Source organism: Gigantopelta aegis, chromosome 11 (genome assembly GCF_016097555.1).
Source record: "Gigantopelta aegis isolate Gae_Host chromosome 11, Gae_host_genome, whole genome shotgun sequence".
Lineage (NCBI taxonomy): Eukaryota > Metazoa > Mollusca > Gastropoda > Neomphalida > Peltospiridae > Gigantopelta > Gigantopelta aegis.
Genome location: NC_054709.1, coordinates 28,336,708 through 28,352,263, shown reverse-complemented (window position 1 = coordinate 28,352,263; position 15,556 = coordinate 28,336,708). Strand labels below are relative to the sequence as shown.

The window sequence follows — 15,556 nt, the reverse complement described above, 5'->3', positions numbered from 1 at the left end:
GTAAAGTAAAGTTTGTTTTGTTTAATGACACCACTAGAGCACATTGATTAATTAATCATCGGCTATTGGATGTCAAACATTTGGTAATTCTGACACGTAGTTATCAGAGGAAACCCACTACATTTTTTCCTAATGTAGCAAGGAATCTTATATATGCACTTTCCCACAGACAGGATAACACATACCACGGCCTTTGATGTACTAGTCATGGTGTACTGGCTTGAATGAGAAATAGCCCAACATGCAGGCCCACTGACGGGGATCGATCCCAGATCGACTGCACATCAAGCGAGCGCTTTACCACTGGGTTATGTCTCGCCCCCTATAGTTACAGGTCTCGTGCTGTTCAACGGGAGCCAACACTCATGCTCCCCATTACTCCCCCGGTGCTATTAATATGGTAATATATTAAAGGGCTCCCCATAATCAACATGTACTGTAAGTTAGGAGAACAATTAATCCCTTCCCTCAGTTTTTTTTCACAGCAGGTCCTGTAGTTCATTTGAAAATATTTGTTTCGGCAGTGCTCAAAGAAATACCTTTTAATATAGACTTGGTTGAAATTAATCAGGGTTTCTGCAAGAGGGTAAAATGGGTATGGCGCCATACCCAAATATTTGGCAGATTTAATTTTTTTAATAAAAACCTTTTGACAAAATTAATGACCGTGTCATTTTCTTAACCCTAACCCTAACCCATTTTCTTTCTGGGGAGGCCTTCCCCACCCCAATACCCCCTGCTGACTGTGATTGCATTCAATTCCATAAGGGGCGGGATGTAGCCCAGTGGTACAGCATTCGCTCGATGCGCGGTTGGTGTGGGATCGATCGCCGTCGGTGGACCCACTGGACTATTTCTCGTTTCAGCAAGTGCACAACGACTGGTATATCAAAGGCCGTGGTATGTATTAACCTGTCTGTGAGATGGTACATATAAAAGATCCCTTGATGCTAATTGAAAAGAGTAGCCTATGAAGTGGCGACAGCAGGTTTCCTTTCTCAATATCTGTGTGGTCCGTAACCATATGTCTGACGCCATATAACTATACAATAAAATGTGTTCCGTGCGTCATTAAATAAAACATTTCTTACTTTCTTTCTTTCACCTTGAGTGCGATCATCCCAGCACATATTAAACATTTCTTACTTTCTTTCTTTCACCGTGAGTGCGATCATCCCAGCACACATTAAACATTTCTTACTTTCTTTCTTTCACCGTGAGTGCGATCATCCCAGCACACATTAAACATTTCTTACTTTCTTTCTTTCACCTCGAGTGCGATCATCCCAGCACACATTAAACATTTCTTACTTTCTTTCTTTCACTGTGAGTGCGATCATCCCAGCACATACTAAACATTTCTTACTTTCTTTCTTTCACCTTGAGTGCGATCATCCCAGCACACATTAAACATTTCTTACTTTCTTTCTTTCACCGTGAGTGCGATCATCCCAGCACACATTAAACATTTCTTACTTTCTTTCTTTCACCTCGAGTGCGATCATCCCAGCACACATTAAACATTTCTTACTTTCTTTCTTTCACCGTGAGTGCGATCATCCCAGCACACATTAAACATTTCTTACTTTCACCTCGAGTGCGATCATCCCAGCACATATTAAACATTTCTTACTTTCTTTCTTTCACCGTGAGTGCGATCATCCCAGCACACATTAAACATTTCTTACTTTCTTTCTTTCACCGTGAGTGCGATCATCCCAGCACATATTAAACATTTCTTACTTTCTTTCTTTCACCGTGAGTGCGATCATCCCAGCACACATTAAACATTTCTTACTTTCTTTCTTTCACCTCGAGTGCGATCATCCCAGCACATATTAAACATTTCTTACTTTCTTTCTTTCACCTCGAGTGCGATCATCCCAGCACATATTAAACATTTCTTACTTTCTTTCTTTCACCTCAAGTGCGATCATCCCAGCACATATTAAACATTTCTTACTTTCTTTCTTTCACCTCGAGTGCGATCATCCCAGCACATATTAAACATTTCTTACTTTCTTTCTTTCACCTCGAGTGCGATCATCCCAGCACACATTAAACATTTCTTACTTTCTTTCTTTCACCGTGAGTGCGATCATCCCAGCACATATTAAACATTTCTTACTTTCTTTCTTTCACCTCGAGTGCGATCATCCCAGCACATATTAAACATTTCTTACTTATTAAACATTTCTTACTTTCTTTCTTTCACCGTGAGTGCGATCATCCCAGCACACATTAAACATTTCTTACTTTCTTTCTTTCACTGTGAGTGCGATCATCCCAGCACACATTAAACATTTCTTACTTTCTTTCTTTCACCGTGAGTGCGATCATCCCAGCACACATTAAACATTTCTTACTTTCTTTCTTTCACCTTGAGTTTGTTCATCCCAGCACATATTAAACATGTGATCAACTGCTGCGTGACAATCATGTTAACTCTCTCTCAAACTGTGAAGACAATAAAATTAACACCCCACACCTCTAACACTTGCTTCACCTGAAATGTATCTGGGTCAACCACAATTTTATGCCAGGTTAAAAAAAAAAAAAAAAAAAAAAAAAAAAAATAAGATGATGTAAATCATTTGCAAATACACAGGGGATGGGGGGGGGGGGGGGGGGGGGGTGGTGGTGATTACTGGGTCCTGTGCTCGTGCCCCCACCCCCAAAAAACAACCTGCAATTAAGAAAATGTCCAGAGCAAAAAAAAAACATGCAGTTGAAAAAAAAACTTCATATAATCCAAGACAAAGAAGTGCTGTGGAAAATTAAAAACTCCATGGCACTGCTGACTGTCATGAACAATTGCATGGGTTTCCCCACCCCCTTCCCCGCCCCTATTTTAAATGTTCTTTAGGATGTCAAACATTTGGTCAGTTTAACATAGTCTTAAGAGAGAAAACCTGCTACAATTTTTCATTAGTAATAAGGTATCTTTTATGTGCACCATCCCACAGACAGGACAGCACATACCACAGCCTTTAATATAATAGTCGTGGTGCACTGGCTGGAATAAGAAACATCACAATGGTCCCACCGACAGGGATCAATGCTAGACCAACTGTGCATCTGGTGAGCACTTTACCACTGAGCTATGACACACATAAATAAATAAATAAATAAATAAAATGATTTCTTTCTTTATTTTAAATAAACAAACAAACAAACAGACAAATAAAAATAAATAGAAAAATAACAAAGGTGATCTACCGTACTCTACCTAAAACAACATTTGGAACATGGCCTTAAAAACACATGGTATTTTTTTTAGGCTCAGGCATCTGCAGGCAATCTGTATTGGCCGCAGATGTTTCATCAAGATAGATCTACAATCGAGGACTGTAACATCTAAAAGACCTTGAGCCTACTTACCTGCAGGCACCTGTTAACCTCAGTTCACCGAGCACTCAAACCCATACTCCTAGTGGATTTATAGGTCTCTGATCTAACTTCTAAATTTTATATTCCAAATTCCGCCCACCTCAAAATCACCCTCCTCCTTCCTGTCCAGGACTAAGTCGCTGGCGATATCAGAGGATAAGCCCAGGATGGGTGTGTTCGAAACCTTTGTGGTATATCAGCACGTTAAACAAGTTTTCAGTTCAATTCAAACCCACAGGACCAACAACCAACAGGTAGTACTAAACCAAATAACTTCTGGCTGGGTCAAAGTATGAGGTGTTAGAGAAGTTAACACCACAAGTCCTGTGATTGGTGATAAATGTCAGTGTGTTGGTTGTAAAAAAGAAAAGAGAAAAAGTTTCATTTGGGCAAAAAATGTATGCAATTTTATTTCATCTAGTACCACTGTGTCAAGTAGCCTTGTGCTTAAAACATGTATGGGGTACCTGTAAAAAAAAGTATTCAAATTTTGTGTGGAACTAGGGTAGTCATAGATGCTACCAGTTAACTCTGAAATGAGCAGCTTGACCCCAATTTTTTTCTGATTCACTTTAAGGGTGAGGGGTGGTAGTATTTATATCCATGGTGTTTCTGTTGACTGATACACTGCAGGTAGGAGTTTTAGCCACATATGTTACAATTGTCGTCTATGGGATTTGATTTGGTGGAATACACCTAGCAGAAGGGTTTCTGCCAGAGGATAGAGGGGGTAAAATTACATCCCCTAAAATTGCAAAATTAATTTTTATGATTTAAAAAAAAAAAAAAAAAATATTCTAGTAAGAGAACCCCTCTTTTAAATTTGTCAAAGTACATGAGAGTTAAAGTTAGTATCTGTTTAATGATACCACTAGAGCAAAGAGTTTCTGCAAGATTAAAATCTTGAAATTTAACAAATTATTATATAGTAAGAAATAATTAAACTTTGTGTCTTTTTTATTAAAGATTATATATACGAAATTTGGGTTTGGGTTTGTTTCCATGAGTATGTCAAGAACAACATACTGAATAGGAATTAAATGTAATATTAGCAAAAAAACCATAACACAACACATTAGGCTCTAAGTAATTTAAGAGGACAATAGTATGTATACAACATGCAAATAGCAGAAGAAAGATTGCCTATAGATGAGAAAGAAAGAAATGTTTTATTTAACGACACACTCAACACATTTTATTTACGGTTATATGGCGTCAGACACATGGTTAAGGACCACACAGATTTTGAGAGGAAACCCGCTGTCGCCACTACATGGGCTACTCTTTCCGATTAGCAGCAAGGGATCTTTTATTTGCGCTTCCCACAGGCAGGATAGCACAAACCATGGCCTTTGTTGAACCAGTTATGGATCACTGGTCGGTGCAAGTGGTTTACACCTACCCACTGAGCCTTGCGGAGCACTCACCCAGGGTTAGGAGTCGGTATCTGGATTAAAAATCCCATGCCTCGACTGGGATCCGAACCCAGTACCTACCAGCCTGTAGACCGATGGCCTAACCACTACGCCACCGAGGCCGATACCTATAGATGAGATGACAGCACTGTGGGGGATCTAGCTCACTCGTTAGAACAGCCACCAGAGATGCTTTGATCCAAGGATCGAACCCCCTCGGTGGACCCGTTCTCTGATTAGGTTTTTTTTATTTATTATTCTAACAGTGACTTTGACTCAAAAATAATGGTATGTGCTGTCAGTGGAAAATGCTACTAATGGAAAAATGTAGCAGATTTCCTTTGTCAGAAAAAAAAAATGTTTCACATCCAATAGCTGAATTTTAATAAATCAATGTGCTAGTGCTAAACAAATGTTAACTTTATAAGACAGGGGTAGTTGTGGATGTGGCATATGTACGTTTTACACTAGGCTGTTTAATCATTAGAAAAACAACAAACAAAATCAACCATTAATTTATCATGCACATGTGGCATATTGTATTGTACAACATTATAACCAAACCTGGAGATGGTCGCTTTAGGAAGGAAGCAAATGTTTTATTTAACGACGCACTCAACACATTTTATTTACGGTTATATGGCGTCAGACATATGGTTAAGGACCACACAGATAATGAGAGGGGAAACCCGCTTCATGGGCTATTATTTTCGATTAGCAGCAAGGGATCTTTTATATGCACCATCCCACAGACAAGATAGTACATACCACGACCTTTGATATGCCAGTTGTGGTGCACTAGCTGGAACAAAACATAGGCTAATGGGCCCACTGACGGGTATCGATCCCAGACCGACCGCACTTCGAGCGAATGCTTTATCGCTTAATGTCTTTAATTTCAATAAACATAGTTAAAGGGACATTCCCGAGTTTGCTGAAAAGATGTTATCGACTAACAGAGACATTTTAACGATTGTAATTACATATCAAATATATTTTTCTGTATTAAATATTAGTGGCTGTCTATTAAACATGTTTCTGATCGTTCTAACATTTGTACTAGCGTAAATTTCATTTTATTTCCTAAAATATAAAAAAATCATACTACGAAATTATTTGAAGACAAAATCCAGTTTGGGCTTCTTACAAATATTAAAACGACCAGAAAGACATTGAATATACAGACACTGCTATTCTAAACAAGAAAATATATTCAATATGTAAGTTTAATCGTAGAAATATTTTATTAGTCAGAAATATCTTACAATGCAGCAAACTCAGGAATGTCCTTTTAATGTTTCATGTATGTACTTCTGAAAGCTTAACTTTTTAAAGACCTTGATTTTTATTGTCCTTTTGACATACTTATAGGATGTTAAGTCATATTTCAGACAAATTTGTAGTTTTATGCAAACAAAATTTTTAATTTGAAGAAAAACTTTACCAAAGCCATAATTACATTTTTGGTCACTATTGTGCCTTCTATTCTCATTTATACATAACAATAAGCTTGTTAAACATATCTTTAGGTCTCCAGATCAAATCTTTAAAAATAAAAAAATCCCATGAAGTGCATTTTAAGTGTATACTAGATTTAGAACAATTTTTTCCAGATTTTGTTATCTACCTTGGTGTAAGTTGATAATTTATTTCATTGTTAAAGCTGTATTATCCAATGTTAATAGCTAAATAATATGCTGGATTACAGATTGTAAGAATACATCCAATATACATATTGTATTGATCGGGATTAGTAATTATGTCATTTAAAACCAGGGTTTTTTTTAGTAATGAATCCAAAATAAATATGTAAAAGCTGCATGATAATTCCAGATATCACAAATATTTAAAACCTCCAACTACAGTAGGGTATACATACAATATAGTCAGGAATATTGGTGGCTGCCAATAGTTTTGATGGCCCATTTTGAAAATCCGCATAGCTGATGGATTTGAAATTCCCGCACATGGTAAATTGAAGATACCCACACTCAGCATACAGGATTTCCCTCCAACAGTGATGTGCAGGACATTAAGTCATTACTTCATACAGGTGCAGTCATGTTGATTTTTCCTTCCTCAGACATTGTATTTTTTTAACACTGATATTTCTTTGATGTGCCTATTAAGGTCTTCATAATCTAGGGGTCAGTCAAGTACATGTCTGTGTTTCAATGGAATAGGTTTAAGGAGTTGAGGTACTCTGAATATCCATGTTGTCTACATATATAGCTGAGCACACACACACATCCGACAGTAAATATCTTCAGGAGTATTTTTTTATTTTTTTATTTTTATTTTTTTTCAAATATGACATATTGCATTTGCACAAAACTGTACAAAATACATGTGCTTTGTGAGGTGTACATTATATTAGGTTGCACTGTAGAAACAACAGTTTCAGTGAGGTTGTCAGTTTAAGTTAGAAGACACCAGATCCTGGTTATCATAAAAATACATGATTAGCCACCTTTTGAAAAATGTATGTTATCTGTATAGGTAGCACTAAACCAATTAATTTCCGGCTGGGTCAAAGTTCAAGGTGCACCAAACTTTTGACAGAGAAGTGAACATCACAAGTCATGTGATTGGTTATAAATGTGAATGTGTTGGTTGTAAAAAAAATTAGTTTCATCTGGGCTAAAAATGTATGCAATTTTATTTGATGTAGCACCACTGTGTCAAGTAGCCTTGTGCTTGGAACATGTATGGGGTACATGTAAAAAGAAGTACTAAAATTTTGTGCGAAACTAGGGGTGTTGTAAAAACATCTGGTTACACCGAAAATGAGCCATGAAAGGTACCATTTTCTGCAGTTAATACTTTGAGGTAGGGTTTGTAGTACCGATATTTATGGGTCATAGTTTGGTTGATATATTGCATATAGTGTTTTTAAACACAAACGTTAACATGGTCGCCTATGGGATTTTAATTGGTATAGTCCAACCAGAAATCACCGGGGGTGTTACTAATCTGGCTGGCCAACACACGCCTTGTGTTTTACTGCCCACACCCACCTTAGCCATGTAAACTGTCTACCAGTTGGACTACAAACGGCCCGCCTAGCCCAAACCAGTGTTGAAAAATTGTCAATGAATGAATGAATTTATTCTTAATCAGTTAAAAACTGCCCTAAAAAGCTGATTCAAGCTAGATGTTTTTAGTGACATCTTTGGAATACGACACCATTCAAATTCAAAATTAGCTATATTATTACAATGCTAAAACCGGTCTACTTTCCGAAGACCCCTGTTAAAATAGTGCGCCGTTCTACATACATGTACACTATGTATATTAAGCAGACAGCACTGTTAACATGTCTGTATGTTTTTATTTTTTGTAACTTATAGACAAAATATCAAGCTTTAAAATGTGAAAGAAATAAAAAGTACCATTCGTCAAATATATCTTATCAAAAAATTAATAGTGGATATGTTATATGTATTGCATATGTTACATTCATTGCGTATGAAGCCAAAACCTGTGTGTGATAAATGACCGTTGTCGACCGTGTGCGTACCTACGTGTATTAACGCATGATTGGCTGAGGAGATTAAATCATTTTTACCAGTCTCTCCCTCAGATAGCAACTGGGGATGCTAATCCACCAAGTGCACCCTTCTTAACTATTCATCACCTGCCAGGTCAGGTGAGTAAAGATAACAATTAAGGTAATAAACAACCATTTTATCTATTGCTTGGTACGTCTTGTTTTCAACAGTAGTACATTATATTTAAAGCCACACTCTCAGGGTTATTCTTAAAGGCATACTGTCACGGATTTAAGGACCTTATTTCTCTAAAAATGGATAATAAATAAAATTTACATTAATTGTTGGAAACCAAATCTAGCTGTCGCATCACCTTAACTGAACCATGAGGGAGTGAAATTCATGTCATCTCTCTCGGCAACTTTAGTTTTTGAATTATGGACCATTGCCATAATTCAATTATTTTTACAAAATGTCATTAATAAATGGAGTATGGTGGTTATGAAGATGGTTGAATAAAGTACGTTTAGGGACAAATCAAATTATTTTTGTTCAGGTAATACTTTGTTAGATCATTAAATAAGTCAGTGGTCTGTGATAATATGCCTTTAAATCTGTGACAATATGCCTTTAACTTGTCTGGGTTGTGAAGTGGTTAAGCCATTAGATTAAAGAAAGGAAATGAAGAAATTGTTTATTTAACGACGCACTCAACACATTTTATTTAAGGTTATATGGCGTCGGACATATGGTTACGGACCACACAGATATTGAGAGAGGAAAGCTGCTGTCGCCACTTCATGGGCTACTCTTTTAAATCAGCAGCAAGGGATCATTTATATGCACCATGTCACAGACAGGATAGCACACACCACAACCTTTGATGAACCCGTCGTGGTGCACTGGCTGGAGCGAGAAATAGCCCAATGGGCACACTGATGGGGATCGATCCCAAACCGACCGCACATGAAGCGCACTCTTTACCACTGAGCTACGTCTCACCCCCTGGAATAAAGGCTGGTAGGTACTGGGTTCGCAGCCCAGTACCGGCTCCCATCCAGAGCGAGTTTTAATGACTCAATTGGTAGGTGTAAGACCACTACTCTCTCTTCTCTCTCACTAACCAATTACCCCTGACCCTCTATCCTAGGCAGACAGCTGAGGTGTGTGTGCCCAGGAAAGCATGCTTGAACCTTAATTGGATTATAAGCACGGAAATAACTTGAAATAAAGGAAAGGTTATTTTTAACTTGTCTCGATGGTAAAGTGATTAAGCCATGGGATTTAAAGCTGGTACGTGTACTACTAGTACTAGGCTGGGCTCATAACTTGTTAGTGGTCCAAAAACATATATCTCGGCCGCTAACAGAGTTCAACAAATCCACTAGCTCTCGGTCCTGGCTGGTAAATATTTGGTTTGGGCTAGTGGAAATTATCAACTGTATTACTATATTACACAGGGCACTGGTCAAAGCTTCTGTGAGGGCTTGTGGAAATTATCGGCTGGTGGAAATTATCAACTGTATTACTATAATACACAGGGCACTAGCCAAAGCTTCTGTGAGGGCTTGTGGAAATTATCGGCTAGTGGAAATTATCAACTGTATTACTATAATACACAGGGCACTAGCCAAAGCTTCTGTGAGGGCTGGTGGAAATTATCAACTGTATTACTATAATACACAGGGCACTAGCCAAAGCTTCTGTGAGGGCTGGTGGAAATTATCAACTGTATTACTATAATACACAGGCAGTGTTTCTGCCAGAAAAAAAACTGTGGGTATGGCGCTATGAAATTGACTGTTTACAATTGTATGTGCTGAATGCAACCGCAGTTAATAGGAGGTATGGGGGGGGGGGGGAGGTATGGGGGGGGGTCTCACCCAGAAAGAAAATGGGTTAGGGTTAGGGTTAAGAAAATCATACAGTAATGATAAGAGTTATTAATTTTGTCTGCAAAACTTAAATTAAATCTGCAAAAATATTTGGGTATGGCGCCATACCCGTCTTACCCTCTGGCAGAAACTCTGACAGGGCACTAGCCAAAGCCTCTGTGAAGGCTAGTGTCTTTCTCAAACATTTGTCGAACAATAATTGCCACTAAATGTTCATTTCCAGTGGCTCAAACTTGATTTAGACAGAGCCGGTTTATCCTAGTAGCACACGTAATACGTGCTATGGGCCCCAGGTCATCTCAGGTGATTTTTTCCCTCTTCCCCGAGATGTTGCAAAATATATATCCTGGGAAGGGGATCCTGCTTTTATTAGTGCAACAGACCCAGCTGAGCGGATCCTTAAAACAACCCTGGATTTAAGTAGCACAAACACGAAATATTCATATTTGGACAATTCCATAAATTAAAATACCCAAACAGCAAAATATAAAAGCTAATCAACCAGCAATGTATTACATTGTGTGTATATATATATATATATATATATATATATATATATATATATATATATATATATATATATATATACACAGTCTTACCTGTTTTTTTCTGAGTGCAGGAAGGTCGTTTTAAAGGGACATTCCTGAGTTTGCTGCAATTTTTAAGATGTTATCGACTAACAGACTTTTTAACGATTGTAATTACATATCAAATGTATTTTTTTGCATAAAATATTAGTGACTGTATATTAAACGTGTTTCTCGTTGTTTTAATATTTGTACTAGGTTACATTTTATTTTATTTCCTAAAATATTGTTTGGGCTTCTTATAAATTATATTAAAACAACCAGAAACACATTGAATATACAGTCACTGATATTGTAAACAAGAAAATATATTTAATATGTAAGGTTAATCGTAGAAATATTTTATTTGTCGGACATATCTTACAGTGCAACAAACTCACGATTGTCCCTTTAAGATGGACAATAGTCACTTTTCGGACCTTTGTTTTGGCTTCATACACAATAAATAAAACATATCCAATGGAAATGATATGATATATTTGACAAAAGGTACCTTTTTATTTCTTTCATCTTTTAAAACTTCAAATTAATATTTTGTCCAGAAATATGAATATTTTTTTTAAAATACTGACCTGTAAACAGTGTTGTCTGCATGTTATAGAAATTTGACAGGGGTCAAGGTTAATAGACCAATTTTTATTTTAATGTGACGAAGCATTGCAATAATATAGCTAATTTTGAATTTTAAAGTCAGTATTCCAATGACGTAACTTTGCATCTCTTTACAATAACCATACAATGGGTACATAATGTTTCCGTTTTTAGAATGCTGGAAAAATTTCAATGCAAAATTGCTGTTGAAATTTTTTTGTTTGAACATTACTAATGCACCTGAAAATCCTGCAATTAAAAAATTGTACCTTTTACGAAATATGGATTTCAAATGAAATTACAGTAAAATATGCTATATTTATTGTGTACGAAGCCAAAACAAGAGTGCAAAAAGTTACCGTCGTCGACCGTAGTTCAGTACATTGTCATTAACAGCTGCTTTAAAGTTGTCAATATTCAGAAATGCATTTCAAATTGTTTTAATCTGATTAAAACTTAAAGGGACAGACCTAGTTTCAACCCGTGAAAATTAACACTAAGTTTAGTTAATCTACAAACCTGTAACACATTTGGATAAAGTTACAAGTGAGGGAAACATGAGTCTGTGACTTTGAAATGGTGAAATGCCCTCTAAAAATAGACTCAAACTCGACACCATAACTGTTACTTCTCAGATGCACGTGCGTTTATAAAAATATGAGAAATGGATTTTGTGATATTAAAAACACCAGGATGACCAAAAACACTTCGAATGTATGGAAATGGTAATCTAAACCATAAAATCTAAGTAAAGTATGATTTCAGTTATCAAAAATGGCTATATAATAGGTAAAAATATGCCTTAGTGTTTAAAAAACTAGGTTATGTCCCTTTAACATTTCAGTGGTTTGGAGGTGAAATATTGTATCCTATTTGATTATATTTAGATGACTGATTAGTTTAGTTACTATTAATTAACAATGGTATCTCCGTCTAACTGGACCATATATGTTTTAACATTTTATATCCTTCTTTTGCTACAAAACGAAAATGCCTCCGATTGTCCTGTACGACAGTTTATGAAATCACCTATTCCATTTTTGTTTTAAAAAATTGAAAACGTTTAATTATCAATTTTTTTAAGTAAGCATGATATGCAATATGCTTCAATAAACAGGAACATAAGAAGCAATTAAAATTTGGTACGATGTATATGATGAGATCTATACTATGGGAGTGCCACAGGAAGAGAAAAAAATCTTTCCTGCCCATACTGCTTCCGACACCCCTGAAAGCAATATTGATTTTAAGAACCACATCTAGATCTATAGCAAAGATACCAACATATATGTATGTATATGACATTGAAATAAGATGTTCCGAATGGTTACAAATTGGATCAGAAAGTCTGTTTTATCAAGACTACACCCAATGACAATCGGTCTAGAAAGTCAATGTCACCTCACATTTAATAACACCCCCCCCCCCCCCCCCCTCTACCCACCTCCCCATTGCTGGCATTCTAGTACAAGCTCCTACCCAGAGTGAGTTTGTTATGTAAGACTTCTCACTCACTAACCACTAAACAATGTCCTTTACAGACATATCCAGATAGATGAGGTTTGTACCCAGGACAGCGTGCTTGAACCTTAATTGCACAGAAGCTTTGAAAACGAGTACAAATAAATGAATGAAGGAAATGTTTTATTTAACAACACTCTCAACACATTTTATTTACAGTTATATGGCATCAGACATACGGTTAAGGACCACACAGATTTTGAGAGATGAAACCTGCTGTCATCACTTCATGGGCTACTCTTTTTGGATAACAGCACGGGATCTTTTATATGCACCATTCCACAGACAGGATAGTACTTACCAAGGCCTTGATATACCAGTTGTGGAGCACTGGCTGGAGGGAGAAATAGCCCAATGGGTCCACCGAGTCCGACAGGGATCAATTCTAGACCGACCGCGCATCAAGCGAACGCTTTACCATTGGGCTACATCCTGCCCCATGAATGAACGAATGTTCATTTTATATTATTTAACCATTTGGGACGAAATGTCAATAACCATTTGTCCGATATCAAATAGCAGGGTCGTAGAAACTGGGGGACCTTTGCTCCTCCCCCACCCCACCAAGCTTTATATCACACTAATTTGGGCAGAACCGATTTTTTTTTCTGTTCAGAGTACACCAAGGTGTGTTTTTAGTGTACTAATGTTCATAATAACTAATAACGAGTTTTACATATTCAGAAATGCATTTCAAGTTGTTTTAATCTAACTATAGCTTAACATTCTATTGATTTTGAAAGAAAGAAATGTTTTATTTATGGTTATATGGTGTCAGACACATGGTTAAGGACCACACAGATTTTGAGATGAAACCCGCTGTCGCCACTACATGAGCTACTCTTTTCTGATTAGCAGCAAGGGATCTTTTATTTGCGCTTCTCACAGGCAGGATAGCACAAACCATGGCCTTCGTTGAACCAGTTATGGATCACTGGTCGGTGCAAGTGGTTTACACCTACCCATTTAGCCTTGTGGAACACTCACTCAGGGTTTGGAGTCGATATCTGGATTAAAAATCCCATGCCTTGACTGGGATCCGAAACCAGTACCTACCAGCCTGTAGACCAATGGCCTAACCACAATGCCACCGAGGCCGGTCCTATTGATTGTGAGGTGAAATGGTTTGAGGTTAGCATTGTTTTACGTACTTTGGGCTTGCCTTTTGGGTGGCATACATATTTTAGGCACACCCTTTATCGTCTCAGCTTTGGTGCAGTCTGAATGTTGTTCCTATAGGTTTGATTTACTTATGTAGTCTAATTAAATAGTACTCATTAAACAGACATTCCTTTCTGTTTTCAAAATTATGTACACTAAAATCTTGGGAATTAATGGATATATTTTAATAATTTTTTGAAAGATGATAGTAAAATGATGTTTAAAATTTGCAAAAAAATATTAAATGCAGTGTCCAGTTTCAAAACATTTCAAATTCATAACCACTTAGTCGTGGCACTTATAGTTTGTTTTGTTTTTATTATGTACCCCTGAATTATTGTCTAAACATGGCATCCATTTCACATAAGGAAAGTGGTCTGTCATTATTTATCACAAGTGATGTGCCCCCCCAAAAATACCATAATAATAATAATTAAAATATATTATAAAACGTTTGCTATTGCTGTTATTTCTATTACATATTGCTGTAATAAGCAAATAACTAAGCAACAGTGATAATAAATAAACAATATTTACTGAATATAGTACGTGAAGATCTAAAATCTGGAATACATAATATACAATGATCTTTACTCAAAGAACTAACATTCTGGTATATACGGTAAATATTACACGTCTGTGATGACGTCAGAGATCGTAACACCCTGACAGACATAGGGTAATTTGTTTCGTCCTCGATTAACGCTTTATTTTAGTTCCATCGCGACTTTTTTGACTGGGGAGAGAAAGGGGTTCACAAATGTCGGTCGTGTATACCAATGACCTCGCGTGCTACTTCCAAATGTCAATACTCCTGTACCGGACAAGCCCTCGTGTTTTAGCAACCCATTTTATCACCGTTTGGCTTAGATCGTCTCGGTAAAAAAAACATCGCCATTTCTTACCTGTACCCTTCACCAACGTGAAATCTACGCTCGTCGATTTGTCAGCACCATCTTAGACACTTCTGTTTGGCTTACATGTCCGTTAAACGTCGAGCGAAGGCACATTTTTCACTGTGACACACATTCTCATAACAAACCATCTCGCCATTCGGATATGCATGAAGGCTTCCTCAATACCAATGAGGATCATTCTATTGTTGTGGTAAGGGGTGTCAGCATATCTCGGTCAACGATTTGGGACTGCGTCCTTCACCTTGCTTGGCTGGCTTACGTCAGCAATGTTGATTGAGGTTGTGAAAACACGTCTGGTTTATTCGGTGGGAAGGGCAGTCTTGCAATGGGTGACTATAAGCTAGGCGCTAGGACTATCAGTGGCATAAGTGGTTAGAGCTCTTTCTAATTCAGACTCGTAGTCATCAGAGGAAACCCGCTTCTTCACTTTTCCTAATGCAGCATGGGATCTTTCATATGTGCACTTTCCCACAGATAGGAAAGTACAAACCACAGCCGTTGTCCAGTTGTGGTGCAGTGGTTGGAACGAGAAAAAACAACAACAATCAGCTGAATGGATGCACCGAGGACCACAGACAAAATATTATT

The 15,556-nt window shown here is 37.2% G+C and overlaps 1 protein-coding gene across 1 annotated transcript in view; it reads right to left on the bottom strand.

Annotated features, from left to right (window-relative positions):
- LOC121385266 overlaps positions 1 to 15,110 on the bottom strand; it is a 31,581-nt gene extending 16,471 nt beyond the window's left edge. Inside the window, exon 1 of the mRNA XM_041515872.1 lies at positions 14,957 to 15,110. The gene's annotated coding sequence lies outside the window, so the exon portion shown is untranslated. The remainder of the gene's footprint in view (positions 1 to 14,956) is intronic.
- Positions 15,111 to 15,556: the final 446 nt, after the last annotated feature.